This window comes from Ictidomys tridecemlineatus, chromosome 2 (assembly GCF_052094955.1).
Source record: "Ictidomys tridecemlineatus isolate mIctTri1 chromosome 2, mIctTri1.hap1, whole genome shotgun sequence".
Classification (NCBI taxonomy): domain Eukaryota; kingdom Metazoa; phylum Chordata; class Mammalia; order Rodentia; family Sciuridae; genus Ictidomys; species Ictidomys tridecemlineatus.
In genome coordinates this window covers 108,210,627-108,228,226 of record NC_135478.1, presented here as the reverse complement: position 1 = coordinate 108,228,226, position 17,600 = coordinate 108,210,627, and the positions used below count along the sequence as shown (strand labels likewise).

At 41.9% G+C, this 17,600-nt stretch overlaps 1 protein-coding gene and 1 gene segment (V, D, J or C); both read left to right on the top strand.

Moving 5' to 3' along the window:
* The window catches only part of LOC101969513 (immunoglobulin lambda-1 light chain-like), an 828,312-nt gene that overhangs the window by 401,545 nt on the left and 409,167 nt on the right, over window positions 1-17,600 (top strand). The gene's annotated exons all lie outside the window — the stretch shown is intronic.
* Window positions 1-17,600, top strand: part of LOC101960900 (immunoglobulin lambda-1 light chain-like) — a 503,755-nt gene that overhangs the window by 81,756 nt on the left and 404,399 nt on the right.

Genomic DNA, 17,600 nt, shown 5'->3' with positions numbered 1-17,600 from the left:
ATGAAATAATCCAGAATTATCTCTGATCTGTGATCACAATAACAGATATTTTTCTATTATTTTGTGTAAATGTATTTGTCTATATTATGTCATTTCATTCTATGAGGGGTTCTATAGTATTGCTGTGAGAAACTGTGAGTTTTTTGTGGGGAGGTTAACAAAATTTGATAAGAGGAGTGATTTGCCTCTGAAACAACTCCTCTTTTACTTTTTATTTTGAGACATGGATTCACTAAGCTGTGGAGGGTCTCAACAAATTTCCAAGGCTGACTTCAGACTTGTAATCCTGTTGCCTAGTCCTCCCGAGTCACTGGGATTACAGTTATGTACCACTATGCCTGGATGCAAATGAATTTTAATGTCTGAAAGTTTCATTTTGCCTTAATTTTTGGAATATAGTATTATTGGTTAGATAATTCCAGGTTGTCAGATTTTTTCCTTCATATTATAAAGGTACTGCTCCCCCTTGTCTTCCTCTTCTGTTTCTGATAAACAATTTGTTGCTATCATCAAGCTCCAAGTTTCCCTTCAATGTTGGTTGAATCAGGTAACATCATATGTGGTGGCACCATTTACTTCATGTTTCCTGGGATTGATTTTGTTGAGTTACTTGCTTGTTGGTTTCTGCTTTCCACAATTGTGGAACATTTTTATATAATTGTTTCTTACTTTATCTGGTTATGCCCCAATTTCACTCTGCCTTCTGGCTCCAATCACATACATCAGATTGTAAGAAGCTGTCCCCAAATAAACTGATGTCCTGATATTTATATTTTGTTGTTTATGTGGGAAACAACCATTTGCTTTATGGATTCTTCACTGTTTCTAGTCCCATTTAAACATGTGTTTGTTCCCTTTCTAGGACATCTCCCTTCCCATAAGGAACTAGCTAGCAATGGTATCTGGGACATTCTCTTCCTCCTGTTTTTATGCATTGGAGTTGGACATGCTCTTCTTCAAATGTCCTGAAATCATATTTGGCTGAGGAACACATTTCAGACCCCTTTGTCTCTGTGAAGGTCCTCAGTGACATGGTTGGGCTGAACATGGCTGAGCTCTGGAAGAACAGCAGTCAGGTTTTCTCCAGTGAAGAGGATCCTGTCACTGAGCTGAGGTCACTCTCATAACCAGAATGTGACCTGAGGACCGAGATTGCCTACTTCATTCTGCAGGGTGTCCTAAATGTGGGTGTACACCCAAGGCAAAGACAAGGCTCTGTGTGTCCCCTGTCTCCACTTAAACACATGAGCTATAGCCCTCAGGACAGATCTGCCTGAAACTGGAAGGAGAGACAGGGAGAAGGGTGCAGGCATCTTTGGAAGTTCCCAGGATAGATGGGTTACTTCTGGCACCACTCCTGGACAATAAGAGAACATGTTCTGGGATTGGGGAGGATATCCAGACAGCTTTCCTGGAAGAAAGACAAGAGGTACTCGTGTTTCAAACACTCACATGGAACTACCTCCTAGATGGACCTTGGTGTTATCTCCCAAGTGACTTGCGGGCTCCTCCAGAGCATTTCCAGGGTAAAGCCCCCACTGTTTTCAGGCTCCTACAACTTTGAATTGATAACTGCAGAATGTGGTAACTGCATCCCAGGCAAGGACTATGACCTGGTGACTGGTTTTGACCCCCTGGATGCACATTCCCCTGGTCTTTCCCTTTTGCTGCTCCAGCCTCTTTCTGGCTGGTCCTGATGGTAGCTCTTCCTCTCCCTGCTGGTGGAGGAGCTTAGGAGCAGTACTTCCCACCTCGAGGTGACTAGAAAGCCCATATTACAGAAGAAGGTGTGTTTAGTTTGTCCAGCCTAACTCTGTGCCAGCTGTACACAGTTTGCATTACCAAACAGTGCAGAGCAATGGCATCCATGAAGTGCAGTCAGGGGGAGTAGCATGCTGTTTCCTTGACCCTGTCCCAGGGTAAAATTTCTATTTCTGATTTTGTTTTCTGAGGAAAAAGGCAGAGGGCTTGCTTCTCATCTCTTCTGAAGAAAGAGAAAAGTCACAAGGAATATATGGGAAACTGTGACTATTGAGCCAAGTTCCTGTGTATTTGTTGGCCCATGGCAATGAGAGCTGCTGCAGAGTCAATAGGAGCCCAAGATGTTTCTGTATTAAAGCTCAGTATTGTCCTTACATGATCAGTATCATCATCATTCATCACAATTTCTATTACTAATGTTTTTATTTCTTCACAAACTTCCTTGTTCATGGTGAAGGATCTGTAAGCTAGCCTCAGCTGCTCTTTGATACAACTGGGCATCTCCTCCTTGTTAAGACCCAGAGAGCTCTGAACCAAAGATGGAAAAATCACAATGCATGTGGATTCCCTTTCCTTGAATTTCCTCTGAGGTAGGAGAAGAGATTCTAAAACCATGGAATCCTATTACCCAAATAAATAAGACAGTTTCATTGCTTTGTATCATTTATATTTGAAAAAGGTATTTTTTTCAAATATAAATGATGTTATATATCAGGTAATGTTGACACTCAGTTGGCCAGGAAAAGAGATCAGTAATGTCATGGAGAGAAGATGGCATGGTACCCTGAATTCAGGACCTAGTTCCTTTAGGGAAAGAATGGGGAGGTGGAAAGTTGAGTGTCAAGCCAGTCCCAGGGCTTGTGTTCCACATAGCCTCCTGTCATGCCAGGACTGTCACTGGGAGTCTAATTCAGTCTTCAGGATTTTTATGAGAGTAGGTACTGTGCGCAGGTTAGAGCTGGAGAACTTGTCAGCAGTGTGGGTCTGCTCTGCTGGGCTGTGCTATGCTGAGCAGGGCTGGCCTGGATCCTGCTGGTTCTCTCTGCATTGTTTCCAGTTCCTGCTTCTCCTGAGCAGGTGAGTGATAAGAGTCTCAAGGCCACCTCTACTAAGGGCAGCTAAGACAGAGGAGACCTCAAGGCCTCATTCTCAGGCATTCACCTCAGCAGTAGACTGTGGATTGATCTCAGAGACAAGGAGTAATCAGGGTGCTGTGGGTTTTCTCCTATGGATAGGATCCCTGGGTGTAGGGAAGGGAAGCCTTGGAGTAGGGAGAGAAGGAAGGGAGATCATAGAGTTGAGGGAGCAGTGAGGATGGTGGGAGAGAAGCACACTCTGCAGATGGAGTAAGGGATCTGAGGATGTTGCTGGTGAGAAGCTGGATCAGGAAGGCACAAGTTTTCATCCATGGTCCAGCCCATGGAACCAAAGAAATAGGAGATGCATTTCCTTCATCTGGACCCTGGACCCAAAACCACTTTGGGGCATCCTGACTTGGTCATTTATTCTGCATTTCTGGGGCAGCTGACCCAGCACCTCTCAACCTTATAAATGGTGACAGTGGTGGTGGTGGTGGTGGTGGTGGTGGTGGTGTGTGTATAGAATATCACCTACCCTAGGAATATCACAATGTCCTCCCTCTCATGATTGCTGTGCCATCCTCAGTGAGTGTGGCTGGTAATGAGCCTGAGACCACCTGTGTCAGCTTCACTATTGGACCATGTCAGAAATGTCCAGGAGAAAGAGGCAAAAATGGTAACCAGATTACTCTTTGCTTCAGAGCATTCCTGAAAACCAACTGTCCACACAAGGTGGATGCTCTGAGTTCACAGTTGTCACCTGGCATAATTGTTTTTTTTTTTTATCAAAGAAAGGGTTATTAACTAAGACACACTTAATGACCTTTTGTTATTATTCCATAGATGTGACCAAATTCTGGGCAGTTCCTTATTGGTAAATCCTTCAGGAACCCATTCAAGTGCAGGCTCCAAATCTCATAATAACTTACACTGATGTTCCTCTTCTGAGACACTAAAAATGACAGTGTCTGAGCGTTACTCTGTGTAGTTCTCCTGCACTTTGTGATGCCTGATACATAGTTTCTAGAATCTTAGGGAACTGGCAGTTTGAAACATTCTCAACATCCTGGTTAACATAGTGGAATTACCTGAGCCTGGAGAGGTCCATGAGCCAAACATACACTTTCTTGAATGTAAAGGAAGGGGCAGGATTGGAAACTGGAAAATCAGTGTGACCTCACTGGGAAGCAAAATGGGAGTCATGCAAGTAGCAGTGTTTCTTCTCAATTACCCATCATTGCTCACAATAATAGCCTTGCCCAAATCATTTACCAATCTGATGGTCAGGGTTGCATCATTCCCTGAGTTGGAGGCATAAAATCAGTCAGGGATCCCTAAGGACCTTTTGCTGTATCTATAGATGACCATCCCAGGACATGTCCTGGTTTCTGCTGTACCAGTTCATAAAAGAACTTCCAATGCTGTTACTCCCAGAGGTGTACCTAACAGTCTGTCATGGAGCCACTAAAACTGAGGATAGCACAGTCACCTTGTAGGAGGTCACAAATTTTCAAGGACAGAAATGGATTTGTGGGTATGACAATAAAACAACAATTGCAAGAATACCGCCCCCCCCCAAGTTCTGGATGGGATCCACTGACCCTGTACCATCAGGGTACTCCTCACACTAATCTCAGCACCAGTGGTCCATGAGCCTGGTGAGTGGAAGTAGCTTTTTGATAGAGGAAAATACTTGTCCCTTTCTCCTGGCTTCTGTAGCCCCTCAGATTTACCCTACCCAAGAATCACAGTGCAGGAATTTCAATCTCACAATCTCCATCCTGGAACAGTCTCCTGAGCATCCTGCCTACCACAGACATGGACCTGTTAAGCTGAGGCAGGCCAGACTGGTATCAGAGCCACTGCCATATCTTGAGTATTTGTGCCTCCTCCAAAATTGTGATGCAACTTAATCCTCAATGCAACAGTATGAAGACCCTCACATTTAAGGAACCAATAATGATTTGAGGGACCCTCTCACATAGATGTGATAAACGCCAAATCAAAGGGCCAGGCAACACCAATTTGGCCTTGGTTTGGTTCCATCTCTTCCTGAGTGTGATATGCAGAAAGAGGAGCCCTTGCCAGGAAATGAATTTGCTAGTACCTTAATTATGGATGTCACAGTCTTCCAAACTGCTTTTTAGAAATAAATTTCAATAGTTAATAATCAGATGATGTTATTTTTGTTACAGCAGCAGGAGTGAACTGCAGAAGCCTCCATCTATTGTACAATCAGTAACATGAAAAGACTTCAGGAACAGGATGAATCCTGGGCAGATGCTGAAGGACTTCCATACTTCCATGGACATGCTGGAGGTGAGTTCAAATTCAGCAGCATCTTCTACAGAATGAACAAGATGGATGGGGGGGGGTTTGAGAGGGATCATCGTTTCTTACCTGCAGAAAGCTACAGGTTGCATCCATAGAACTGGAGTGACATGGAATCAGCATATTGTCAGCTGACTGGAGCTCTTTTCCATGTAAACAAATGTCATAATGAATGGTTAAGGAGTGTCCCAATGACTCTCCTTGTTTTTAGATGTGAAACAATATTGTAACCCACACCCCACTGCATCAAGAAAAGAACTCAAAGAGAAATTCCTAAAACAACATGGCAATAGTACAATTCAGGGGCAGCCACTAATCCTGCTGCCTGAAATTGTAGATAAAAACTTATTGGATCACAGTCATGTCCACACTCTAATTTATCCCTTCAGCTTCATTTATCCCTTGAACACAACTATGATTGGTCCCTTCAGCTTCATCTCCCTTCCCTGCCACCAGTCTATGTGGGATTGGAGCATAAGAATTCCCAAGAAAATATCCAAGGAATCTACAATGTCATGAAAATGTAATCATATAATTTCCACTTACTTGAAGTGGCAAGTTATGTAGGGAGATTTGATAAGATGCATGCACACAGGAAAAAGCAAATAAGTCATAAGATTCCAGCCCCATATTATCAGAAATGATTAGGGTGTCATTGTTTCAAGCATTCCGACACATATGCCACAAAAGGATACTTTATTCTAAAGTATATTCCCATATAAAATAAAAAGAAAGACTATGGTCAAGCAGGTTCTGGAAATAGCATTTCCACCCTGTAGATATGGAATTATCCAAGTATCAGGAACAAGGGAACTCATGCAGGAGTTTCAGTAGTAGGTGGCTGTAGCACAGATGCAGGCAGAAATTTTGGCTCTGGGATCCAAAAGTCTCTGCCATAGATAGAGAAGTAAGATGGGATATACCTGTCAAGCCCTCATATGAGAATCCCCAAATTTGGGGATATACAATGAGAAAATGCCATTTTTAATGAAATGAAACTTTTGGAGGGGGTACTGAGGATTTAATCCAGGTATACTTTACCACAGAACTACTTAGCAAAAACAACAAAAAATAAAACTAGACAAAAGTAAATGTAAGTGATACTATCTCTGGAGTCAGGCACCTGTTTATTTACAGCCACAAATTGCATCCCCCTCCTTACCAACAAGAGCAGCTGTGGGGTCAGTGGGAGCACAGCAGATATCTGGCAGGAAAGCTCAGTAGTGTTCCTTCTATCCTGGTCATCATCATCACCATCATAACATCATTTATATAGCTATGTTCTTTATTTCATACCACACCTAACATTTATGGTTGTGAATTCCCATATTAGCTTCAAATGCCCTTTTGATAAATCCTGGATCTCATATTTGATCAGATCCAGAAACACCTGTTTCAAACACTGAGAAAACATACCCTTGGCTGAGCCCTTTTCCTTGGTTCCCTACAGATGAAGAACAGGAAATTCCAAGACCTGACGCTCACTTCCTGGACCCAAGAAAATCCATATTTAATTAGTAAGACTCCATCATGACTTTGTGACATGTGTGTCTGAAAAACAAGTTTTGTGAGGTCAACATAGGTGTCCCCACTCCACATTTGGTGACACTGAGACCTAGAGAGCTTCAGTTGCTGATAAGCATAGATACCAGCATTGTCAAGGTCAGAAGTTGACCCAGGTGTTATGAATTCTGGTTCTGGGCTCTCTGTGGCACAGCAAGACCAGGTTGGAAGAGTAATATTTGGTCCAGGCCAGGCCACAGCATCTCACTGCTGCCCACAACCATGATCTGGAGGTCTCCAAGAGGCCTGTTCATGATATGAATGATAGTTTCCAAGGATTGTGCCCAGGTTAAAGCTGTAGAATCTCTGTGGAGTGAGGTAGCTGCACTGTTCTTCAGGGTTGGCCTGGCTCTTGCTGGTTCTCTCTGCAGTGTCTCCTGCACCTCTCTCTGCTAAAGGGGCAGTAAAAGTTCTACTTGGGGTAGCAGAGACTTACAAGATCCCATAGTCTGAAGGATGATGATTCTATGGAACTTATTCTTGGTACTTTGCCCCATGAAACATGCCCAAAGCATAACTCAGGGCCAGGGCCAGAGATTTGAGTTTCTGAAGGTTGGGCTAAACCTGGTTATAAGGCCTCTGTTTGTTACCTATGCAAACAGGGCAGAAGAGACATTCAGATTATTATGAATATGCTCCAGAGCTCTGTCCTCTGTCATGCTCCAATGAAAGATAAAGTTCTGAGGTCAATGACCTGAATTGAGGTAGGTGCTATTGTACATGGTTCCAGGGTAGCCATCCAGCAGCTATTCTAGGGCCACACTGACTCTGAAGAGTGCATTGGTATTGTGGCCATGGCAATAATTGGGAAGAACCACTCATTGCCTGAAGAATAATAAACAAATTATCCACACACTTCATTTTTTCTCTTTTAGTACTGCCTGTGTTTCATTTGGATAGTAATTGTGAAACTTAAAGCTCTTTAGAAGCATTTCAGTGAACAAACAAATGATACCCATTTCTCAATATTTGGATTGCTATCTTAGTTTTCATTTTTAAAGTAAATTGTTGATTTCCCATGAATAATGAGGATGGAGCTAGAGAATATCAATTTGGTTACAAAGGATCTTTAGCTATGTAGTATATTTGAGCAGGAAAAGTTGGGTATTTAAAGCAGGTGGCATCTACCCAGAACTTAGATGTTCTCCTCTGAGACTGGGTGGTCCTGGGGCCTACTTGGAGGTCCTGATAGGCTGGTCTAAGGCATAGTAGATGCCCACCAGGGGGCTCAGGCCAGTCCCCTGTTATCTACCTGACTCTGGAGGAGGCTGACAACCTCTGGGGTTGTTTGCTATGGTGCCCCCATGACTGGCCTGCAGCAGGGTCAGAGAATCTTCTGGTCATAACTCTGAGCCTAGTCTCCTCTGCAGGGTCTGGCAAGAGCAGAGGGAGAAGCCTGCATATGCAGAAGGGAAGGCTTGGGACAAGGATTCATGGAGTGAAGATCAATGAGGTGAGCAAAGGAGTGAGAGTGGGAGGAGCCTGAAAGTGCTCCAGACAAGGAGCTCCTGCAGGAAGGATCACACTCCACCTCAGGCAGCCATTGACCTGGTTGGGGAAGCCATTTACTCAGTCTGAACCCCACAACAGTACTCTCCTTGGGGGTCCCTCACAATTTCATTTCCATCCGAAGGTAGATAAAACCTGCAGGTCTGGGCTGGCTGTCCCAACCCCTCTCAGCCTTGCTCATGGTTATGTATTGGTTTTCTTGGGGAAACCTAACATCCTCCTCCCTGTCTCATGATCACTGACAACCTCTGGGGTTGTTTGCTATGGTGCCCCCATAGCTGGCCTGCAGCAGGGTCAGAGAATCTTCTGGTCATAACTCTGGGCCTAGTCTCCTCTGCAGGGTCTGGCAAGAGCAGAGGGAGAGGCCTGTGTATGCAGTGAGTCATCCCACAGTGTGTGTTGGTGCTGAGGACTGAGGCCACCTGTGGCAGCTTCAATAACTAACCCAGAACACTTGTGTTCAAGATGATGCAGGAGTAAATACTACCTAAGTAAATGTTTACTTTAGGACATTCTAGAAAAACAGTTGTCCACAGAAACATGGCTGCTCTGAGCTCATAATTTTCACAAAGACAAGTTGGTTTTTTATTAAAAAATGGTCATCCTATCTTTTTTCCCCTATATCCTTGCCAACTTTTACTGTTGCTTGTATTTTTCATAATTACCATTCTGACTGTAGTAAGATGAAATCTCAGAATAGTTTGGATTTGCATTTCTCTAATTGCGAGAATGTTGAATTTTTTCATATATTTTTGATCAATTGTATTTCTTCTTCTGTGAGGTGTCTGTTCAGTTTCTTAGCCCATTTATTGATTAAGTTTTTTGAGTTCATTAGATGCAACCATATGGAAAACACTATGGGCATTCCTCATAAAACTTGTAATGAAACTACCATTTGACCCAGCATTCTCACTCTTCGGTTTATACCCAAAGGACTTAAAATCAGCATACTACAGTGATGCAGCCACATCAGTGTTTATAGCAGGTCAGTTCACAATAGCTAAACTACGGAACCAACCTAGGTGCCCTTCAACAGATGAATGGATAAAGAAAATGTGGTATGCCTACACAATGGAATATTACTCAGTATTAAAGAAGAATGAAATTATGGCATTTGCCGCAAAATGGATGGAGCTCAAGAATATCAAGCAAAGCAAAATAGGCCAATCCTAATAAAATGTTTTCTCTGATAATAAGTGAATGCTGATCTATTAAGGGGGAGAGGAGAGGAAAGAATGAAGGAACTTTGGATTTGACAGAAGAGAGTGGAGGGAATGTGGGGTTGGGAAGGATGATGGAATGAGACAGACATTATTACCTTGTAAACCTAAATTATTATGCTACTGGTGTGTCTCTGCACCATGTACAGCCAGAGGAATGAGAAGCTGTGCTTCATTTGTGTACAAAATGTCAAAATGTATTCTCCTATCATGTAAAACAAATTTTTAAAAATAAATTTTTAAAAATACCTTTAAAATTTTTTTAAAATACCTTTAAAAGCATTGAAAGGCTAGCCATAGATTAGGGCTGAATCCCATGATCATTCACACGTTCTGGTTTCTTGATCTCTTTCAGGAACCCGTCTTTGCATTATTCGGTGCCATTTTCCCTCCTCCTAGGGGAGTACACTAAGAAATGAGTACATCCCTGACCCAGAATTTATCTTCACAAGGACAAATATGTTGGGAGTCACCCCAGCTCCAAAGACTAACTTCCCCATCCGGAGAAGAGCCACCCAATGGTGAGCCCTGCTCACTCTCCTGATCCTTACCCACCAATCAGAAAGTGCCCCATGCCAAACTGTTATAACTGTCAAACTGCCCCCAGCTCTACAAATATGCAGAGCTGTTCCTCAATAAAAGGCACTTCTCCAATGAGGAGCCTTGTCCAGTCGCTCTTTCAAAACATGTGCTTGCTTTTGTGCTACACAGTTTAGTTTTTGATGGTATTTAAGAGGCATGTGAGCATTTCTTCCTGGATGTGGGAATATGGGAGTCCTTGCTCACACCTAAGGCCCATGTGCACACTTAATTGTATGAGCTGTTGGATAACCTTTTTCTCAGACACTGAGAACTGGCATGGGCAAGTCAGCATTTGTCACCCTGTCCATGCCATCCTACAGGGCTCACAATTTTTTATCTTCTCTGGCAAGGCCAACTTATCAAAGGAAGGTCAGAAATAGGTACTTCTCCTGACACACTCTGTGTTCAAATGGAGGGAAGAGAGTGTAGGTGTATAATTCAGGAACCAGGTTCTCTAGAGACACTGTTCATCCAGAAAACTGGGAACTATTTGGTTCTGGGTGAAAGTGATATGACTTTGAACTTAAAATTTCAAAAATGTTTATTTTTTTTTCTTTTCTTTTGGTACTGGAGTTTGAACGTAGGGGTGCTTAACCACTGAGCCACAAATGCAGACCTTCTTTTATATTTTCCCCTATATTCTTGCCAACTTTCACTGTTGCTTGTATTCTTCATAATTATCATTCTGACTGTAGTAAGATAAAATCTCAGAATAGTTTTGATTTGCATTTCTAAATTTCTGAGGCTGTCTTTAAATTTGCAATCCTCCCATCTCAGCCTCCAGGGTCACTGGGGTTACAGGAATGCACTTCTTCACCTAGCTTTAACAAGTCCTTCCGGATAACCAAATTTCCAGTGAGTCTCTGCACTCTTCTTCTGTAGCTTGGGTGTAGTGGGAAACCAGCTGAGTGAGTGGAGACCAAGGTCATGCCTGTGGCTCAGTGCATGGTAAACAGAGTAAGGCTGGGCAGGTGTTTCCTGTCTCACGTGCCTTTCTGTGTCACTGCTGAGTCACTGCCAGGTGCTCCTACTGCCATGTGCTGTGGCAGAGAAGTAATCTCATCTGTGATCTGGGTCCTGAAGGTGGTCAGGGTGGCTGGGTTTTCCATTTTAGAACCTGAAATCAGACCAAGGATAGTGTATGTCATTTGCCATCATAATATTTGCCAAGTAAAGGAGCCTGGCATGGCTTCTGCTGGTACTAATATACATACTTACAGCCAAAATTGCCTTCAGAGTGGTCATACTAGCTGTCTTACTGATGGCCAGATACTGAAGATGGCTGAGTCAGGTCAGAGGAGGCCAAGGTGACTCTACAGAGAGAAAAGGAGAGGGGGGAATTAACATTGAGGAAGTCTTCCAAAGGATTTCCTGCCTGCCTAACCCAGACTTACTTCAAGGATTCTCTGGGCTTTCAGGGAGCCCCCTCCCATCAGTGTCAGTCCATGTCCCATGGGCTGACTGGAGGATAGTGTTAATGAGCAGGTGAGCAGCAGCTCCTCTCTCCTGGCCCCCTCAGACTCACAGCATCAAGTAAGCAAGTGGAGGGCTGAAATCCTGAGCATACTGCCCTCACAGTCAGGGTCATGCTGAGCTGAGAGCCAGCTCCAGGCTGGTCCCAGAGCCCTGGGCTTCATGGGTGGGTCCCTTGAGGAAGAACCTGTGCAGTAAGAGATAAGCCCTAGAAGGAGACAGGTACAGACCATGGTAGAGGTTCCTCTGAGTCTGCATCCTGACGCCTAGGCTGGGCTGGCTTCTCCAAGTCCTCTCTTGTTCCAATTAAGAGATTGCTGCCCATTATGCAAATTATCCTTAGCTCTAGGCTATTGCTGGAGGAGATTTTTGGTGTGCAAAGCAGCTCTTATCCACAGGGGACAGAGAGAGGAGGGACAGCCCTTCAGACTCACTGTCAGCCCTTAGGATGCTTCTTCATGGTGTGGTCCCCTAACTTCTGCTGACAAATGCTGCCTGGACTGTGTCTTCTTAGTTGGACTCTGTCCTCAGGAGGGCCTGGAGGTCATCAGAATCACCAGGAGATTGAAGCACATGCAGGTGGGAGGATACCTGCATGACCCAGGGGCTCTTTGTTCCAGTTCAACAGGCTCTCATAAGAAAGTATTACATCTTTAAATGACATCTACTTAAAGTTTATCATTGGTTCTGTCATTCTGCAGGGCAGAGTGGAAATATTCCAACACACAGGGTAGAACTGGATAGTACTAAATTATTTCCTAGTAGAAACATTGTGAGGATGATTATTCCTGAGTCTTCACTCATCTCTGCTCAATCAGAAAAATAAATGAAAATCATAGACTAATGCCACTTTTAAACACCTGAAGAACTTTGCTCATGGATGGGTTATATCGCCATTTAATTCATGTCTCTGTACTCTATAGCAATTTGATGAATTCCAAAAGATAGATATACATTGTCAAATGTTCAGATGGATATAATTTCATTGTCCATTTCTGCACCAGCTGTGGAATGTGCCAGAGCAGTATACTTTTCTGCAGGTACTTGATATAAACCATTGATATGAAAGCCAAGTTCTGCATTCCTCTCAGAGAGTGAGATCTGAAACAGTGTGCATTCCTGTGCAGTGGACAAGAGCACACATTGTCATTTTATTCTCTCAGATATGCTGACTCTCCTTTCCGTGTTGTAACACAGTACATGGGGGCTTGGACCATGTGGAAAACCAGGGGAACTTCCTAGTTTCTATGTTGTCATGGCAATTGTGCATGACAAGTATATCGAGAAATTTGGAGATTATGAAGGAAACCATAATATTTTTTGCCACATTAGCTGAAACATTCTGGCTTTAGGTGTTCTGATCATTTTGAGCCATCTCTCATAAAATAATGAATAATGAATAATGTTGTAAGTTTCATCTTACAACATCTACCCAGAAAGAAGCACAAAACTTATGACTATGATATCAGAAAATAATTCATTTCAATATCAGGGATGTTGTTCCTATTCACATATTACAAACAGTAAAATTGCCAAACAGATGTGGTAGCCAGATAGGAAGGCTCTGTGGCATATCCCACAATGTTCTAGTTCTCCAACTATATAAGCCATCCTAACCAGTAGACAGAGAAAACAGTGATGAGAACAGAAACATTGTCTTTAGACTCAGGCCCCATAGCAGATCATGGGATTTTGGACTTAATGTGGATCTAAAATAGGAACTATACACCTTTTGGAAAATGTATCTTAGTGTTTTCCCAAGTTTTCACAAATACAGGAAAATGAAATATCAAGTGACCAAACATCTAGAACTGGGAGATGCACAAATCATGAGGGCAGGCGGGCCAAGTCATGATCATTGTGCATGGTATGTCAGGAGGAGAGTTGAGGCTCAGTAATCTACAGGTAAGCCGTCCTCAGCTTATGTTTCTATTCTGTACCCCTTCCTCTCTCTGAATTCCCAATTCGGTCCTCTAGGTGGTGCCATCTTCCTGCCTGAGAGTACTCCAAAGGAACTGTCACCTAAGCACTGTGGATAAAAATATAATGAGAGCCTCTTATGCATTCTAAAGTCTGGTAGCCGAATTAATGACAACTCGATAAAAAAGAGATGTATAATTTTTAAAAAATAATACATTCTATGTAACTAAAACACATGAAAAACAGTATCATTTACACAAGGAATTGGTGAAAATCAACTTATGATATGGACAAAAGTCCACAATTGAAGTAAAAGAGTGTTAATTAGCATTTATAAATCTAAAAAAAGCTGTTTTTCAGCATAAGAAATTAATTTTTAGCTATTCAAAGATACAAGCTAATAATAAGAAACATTATTTACAAATGTTTGAAATATAACACCAATTTTAGGTGTCTGCTTTTATCATTTCTCTTTTACAACAGAGAAAAAAATTTCTTGTCAAATTTCCTTTGTATTTTCACAGGTCATGAAGATGCCTGTGTCTTGTGTAATGCTGAACAAAGGGAAAAGAAAAGGATCTAAATGATCAGGTGCCCAATGGCTCATTCTGTCAGTCAGCCTCCTCCCTAAAACACATATCATTGCTCAGGAAAAAAAGTGTCCAAGGTGGCAGGGATAGAGATTTCTCATGAGGTTATCAATGGGTATTTCCACTCACAAAGATAACCTGACCGTAGCCACTGTTCTATGTGCATGTGGGAGATAAAAACAAACAAATAAAAAAACCTCTGACTTCCCACTTCCCAAAGCGTCATCCTCTGTGGATAGCAACCAGGTACCTGGGAACACACCTTTTCATTATGGCAAGGCAGTCCTTTATTCTTAACTGCAATAGAATTTACTCTGATCAGGGCTGTTTTCTTTACCTGCAATGCTTACTATAAAACTACTATCTGTGGACTTACAGGATCCCTCACTTGCAGTCATGATATTAAAAACCCCTGGGCCTTTTCAGCACAGAACTCAGTTCACAGCCAATAAAGAACTGCAATTGTGGGAGAGAAGTGGATCTAGGCAGCAACCTCTGAAACCTCTACAGCCTAGAAAGGAAGCAGCGACAGAACATTTGACCAGAACTTAATATTAGACAGTTTGATACATAGAGGGACCTGAGGTTTGGTTACCAGAGCAAAAAATAAGGACAGAATTCTTTGACCCCATACTATAATGAGAATGGGGTTATGGGGGAGACATAACAAAGAGAGAAAGAGGGAGAGGAAAAGCACATATACCTACTTCCTTAGCAACATCTGGAAAGAATAGCAGATCAAGTTAAAACACAACAGAACATCAAAGACGGTGAAGAGATCAGGCAGTTTGGCCAAAATTGTGGACTGAAAGCCATATAGGCTCATATTCATCTTGTCGAGTGCACAGCTAGCTAGCCTCTCTAGAAGAATCAGTTCAGTACAGCTTCTGCCCACCTCCAGATAGCAACAAATAAAACCAGAAGTAATGCCTCTGAAACTGTTTCAGTAATCTGTCTAGAAGAAAATTGTAGAAGGATCTCTGCTAGCCAAAATTGACTAAAACTCCCTCCCCCTCACTGTGGACAAGGGGTATTAGGTGAAACAGAACTGAGAGCTAATCATCCTGGAAGAGTTAACCCTGACCCAGAGCACAACTCAGCCTTTGTAGGAGTCCAGATAAATATGGGCCAGCTGACATCCTACCCTCATCCCAGTGACAAGTAAAACCCCTATGAGCTACACTAGCCAAGATGGAGATCTTTGTACCAGAGATACCCCACAGAAAGCCTATCCCCAAAGACTCCACAGTTGCACAGGTGTTTGGATAACACTGCCCTGAGAAGATCATGGTGGCAGAGCAAAAAGATGCCTTCAATTCATGACCATGAAGTTGAGAATTCAGAATCAGGTGAACTAGCAGGTGATAGAAAAAGAATTTAGAAAGTTCATAGTTGAAATGTTCAAACTCTCTAACCCACTCCAGTGATCTATATCAGCCTGAGAGGAGGCTTCTGTGTCACAGACAACACATGGATAGTTTGTACTCACGGGATTTGTGGTTGTGGACAGCACTCCAGGGGAAACCAATCAGAGGGGAGTAAGCACAAGTGATTCCCAACCTGGGACAGTGGGAGCTCAGACACAGGTGGGCCAACTGATACCATATCCCATCATTGGGATGGTATCCTGACAATCTACATCAGCCATGGGAGAGGCTTATGTACCAGAGTTGCCCCACAGAGAACCTGAAATCACATGTCCCATGATTGCACATAGTCACCAGGCTCTATGACAGTTTAAGGAAGACTCAGAGGAGGGGAGTGAGTGCAGAGCATCCCACAGCAGTCAGCCCAATAGCCCTCAACCCTGCATCCTGTGCCCCTGCATCAAAAGAAACAGCCAGCAGACAGCATAGCGTCCACCCAGCACACAACTTCAGGTCTCTGGACTGATGAACAGGAACCAGCTGTTATGAAATCCATTGAACCAAGGAAATAGCTCCAGTCCCACAATAGCTCTAGGGGGATCCAAAGCTGAAGAGTGATGGAAATCTTCTAGAGATGCCAAATCTTGATGAAATAGAAATTAAGAAGACTCAATAAGAATTTTCAACACCCTGGTATGCATTAGTGTGTGTGTGTGTGTGTGTGTGTGTGTGTGTGTGTGTATGTGTGTGTGTGTGTGTGTGTATATATATATATATATGTATGTATATATATATATCCCTTCATTTTTATTTGATAGATTAATCAATTTGATTGTATTTCTTCTAATGTTTAAAGAATTAACTGGAACCATTCTGTTTTCTTAGCTTATGTATACACTTGCTTCTCTTGATCCCTCTCACCCATTTTCCTTTTATGTTAATAGAAATTTCCTTAAATCCCACCACATCCATATTTTTTCCTTTTTTAACCTTAGTATTTTCTCTATCTCCCCTCAATTTATCTCTCCTCCCCTCTTCTTTACTATGTAATATAATAGTAATTTTGCAATCCTTAGCAATTAATTTCTCAATAAATTTCATATCATTACTATGATTTTATACCTGGGGTAGAGGAAATGTAAAGAATATTTTCACCTAGTTTTTATTTCTCCTGAGGTTAATTAGTATATGGTTTGTTCTGAAGTGATTGTATAAACAATGTTTAGTGTCCTCTCTCAAAGTGGTGCTGATGCTAAGAACAGCAGAGGGTACACATTGAGTGCAGTAAGTGTAAATTCTTGGATATTCACCCAACCTGGTTCTCTTAAAAGAAAGCAGCTCATGAAATATTCATTTGTATGAATATAAAAACAATAATCATTCCACCAGACAGATAGACATATAAGTGAAAAAGTAAAGGAATAAACCATCTCCAAATAGCCCACAACACTTATCATCAACTGATCCCATTGACATCACAGTGGAGGAAATGATGGGAGGGGAGGGGAGGGGAGGGGGGATAGTAGGGTATAGGAAAGGTAGCAGAATACAACAGTCACTAATATGCCATTATGTAAAAATGTGAGTATGTAACAGATGTGATTCTGCAATCTGTATTTGGGGTAAAAATGGGAGTTCAAAACCAAATTGAGTCAAATATATGAAAGATGATATATCATGAGCTCTGTAATGTTTTGAACAATCAATAATAAATAAATAAATAAATAAATAAATAAATAAATAAAAAGAAAGTTCATAGTTGAAATGTTCAGTGAGCTAAAAGATTTAAAGACTGAACTAGATAAAAAAATACAGGAAGTATTTCAATAAAGAAATTTATTTCAATAAAGAAAGAGATTCTTTAAAAGAACCAAATGGAAATACTGAGAGTGAAAGGCTCAAAAAATCATTTTTAAAATCCTGTGGAAACCATTAACAATAGATTAGACAGACCACTTTGAAGGCAGAATGTCAGGTTTGAAGACAAAGTATATAATCTTGAACATGGAGTCAACAACAAAGAAAATATGTTAAGTAACCTTGACCAGAATATTTAAGAAATCTAGGATAAAATTAAGAAACCAAATCTAAGAACCATTGGTGTTTCCAAAATTCAAACTAAATGAATGCACAATCTTTTCAATGAAATGCTAAGAAAAATTTCCAAACCTTATGAACTAGAAGAAAATCCAGACTGCAGTCACC